Source organism: Stegastes partitus, unplaced genomic scaffold (assembly GCF_000690725.1).
Source record: "Stegastes partitus isolate 25-593 unplaced genomic scaffold, Stegastes_partitus-1.0.2 Scaffold3093, whole genome shotgun sequence".
NCBI lineage: Eukaryota > Metazoa > Chordata > Actinopteri > Pomacentridae > Stegastes > Stegastes partitus.
Window position 1 is genome coordinate 1 of NW_007580824.1, and position 2052 is coordinate 2052.

A 2052-nucleotide genomic window follows, 5' to 3' on the forward strand; every position below is an offset into this window, starting at 1 on the left:
AAATATAATTTTGCATGTTTTTATTCATTATTACTTTTTTCAGTTTCTAGTTATTTGAGTGACTGTTGTAAATTTTGCCTTTTCTTTAATGGAAGGGTATGAATAAATTTGAGGACAACTGTATGTGGTGACTCCTCAGTCATCAACAACAGCAACCAGCCGTCTACGATCAATCTGTTAACAAAAAGCTAACAGCAACACCTGGTGGTGACCAACTCACAGTGCATCCTTGTACAGGACACATACTATACTACTGTGTGTTTAAACTGTCAGTGGTCGCAAAAGCACAAGGATTTTATTTCATTTATTGTATATTTTACTTTTTTTTATTGTAATCATAAACCGCTTATATAGACCATTGCAACTAAAAACAAAAAACAAAAAACAGAAATAAGTAAGAATAAGATGAAGATACACTTTCTTGCCCCTGTGGAAAATGTGGTACTGCCTCACACCCCTAATTGCCAGACTATAGTGCACAGCAATTAATACAAAGAGTCAAAATGTACAATGTGCAGAACTTTGTATAATCAACAAATAAACTTTAAAAAGAAATAAGTATATGTTGGTAAAAATGTAAACGAGTAGTCATGCACTCTTAAATAGATAACATAAAAATGTAATGGAAAAAATGAAACCAGTTTTAATATTGCACATGCATATTTAAAGTATTTTCCTTCAAACAAATGAATTGGGATGTTCAATAAAAACACACAGTTGCTCAGCTCAGTTGCTTAATGGAGGCTGCAGATGCTGAAGAGAAATATGCTCTACCTCACATTTTAGGAATTACAGAGGTTAAACTGAGTCATAATAAAGGCAAGAATAAATGTAATTCCATAATAACTTTTCGTTGGAAACATGACAATCTGTATTGTACAAATTAGGCAATTTTCTTTGCACTATAAAAAAAAGAAGAAAGAAAAAAGTCAGAGACAACTGGGACACTGTGTAGTTTATTAAGTCATCTGTATTAATTGCCAGATTATTGATTTTCAGAAGCTCCAAGTCTTCAGTACTGCAGCATGGTCTGAAAAATATAAAAGATGGAATAAGACAATCCATGTGAATTCAGCCAACACAGTAAACATTCCCTTTGCAGGCCACATAAGAAAACTGCTCTTTCATTCTGAGGGACTGCATTGTAGATGTTAATGTTTTGCAATAGCTGTATGTGCTAGTTCTGCCGTTGCTCTGACATATTTGTGACCTTTGGTTTGCTGCACTTGTGTTGTTTTGGTGTATTCGTGATGTCGGTATTTGGTCTTATGTTTTCAGCTGTATTGTTGTTACTAACTTGAGTCATATCTGGAAGGTCCTTGAGAGCATTTTGACATGACAAATCTGATAAATTGCATTAATTCTGAGGTTTGTAACAAGAAGTGAAAGTGAAGTTTTCTTTACTTTAATCTTAGTTGAATGGCACAGAGCTCCCCACCACTATCAGCAAAACCCCACATGAAAGATTTTGTTTCCAAATGATGGTGGTCATCCCTTTAAAGAGAGATGTGAGGAATCTCTGACAATCTATGTCAGTCTATCACCTTAAGATACTTTGCTTTACAAAAATGAATCACCCATCTCGGTTCGTGTGTAGCTGTGACTTTTCTCTGGGTGGAAACTCACATCACTGATCCACTTGGTAAAGGAAGACGTGCGAGTGAACACGGTAGGCTTCATGAGAGTGTTACATCCTGCAGAAGAGACGAAGCTGGTCACTCCATGATTGTACCATCTGCCATCCCCGCCCCTGCAGTTCAGTGGTCCACCTGAATCTCCCTGAAGAGACAAAGGGGCAGAGGGCAAGTGAATGCAACACGCTGATAAAACAGGACCCCGTAGATGTTACTCTTGGTGGTGAAAAGCTACTTTCAGATCAGAATTTTGACTGCAGAACTTTGGTGTAAATAAGGCTTTGTGAATTGTTGTGTCATTTATTTTTGCTAAAATCATAATTCAGTTTTTTCTTGGTTTTGTAGAGATTCAGTCAGACTTGACAAGAAACTTTTAAATTGATATTAACAGCATTTTTCTCTGATATATGCTGTCTGC

At 36.2% G+C, this 2052-nt stretch overlaps 1 long non-coding RNA gene across 1 annotated transcript; it reads right to left on the minus strand.

The window, feature by feature from the left end:
• Window positions 1-940: 940 nt before the first annotated feature.
• Window positions 941-1753, minus strand: LOC103375845 (uncharacterized). The gene is made up of 2 exons (XR_521261.1): window positions 1627-1753; window positions 941-1030 (listed from the first exon to the last, which is right to left on the minus strand). It is a non-coding gene; the product is annotated as an uncharacterized LOC103375845 (long non-coding RNA).
• Between the last annotated feature and the right edge of the window lie 299 nt (window positions 1754-2052).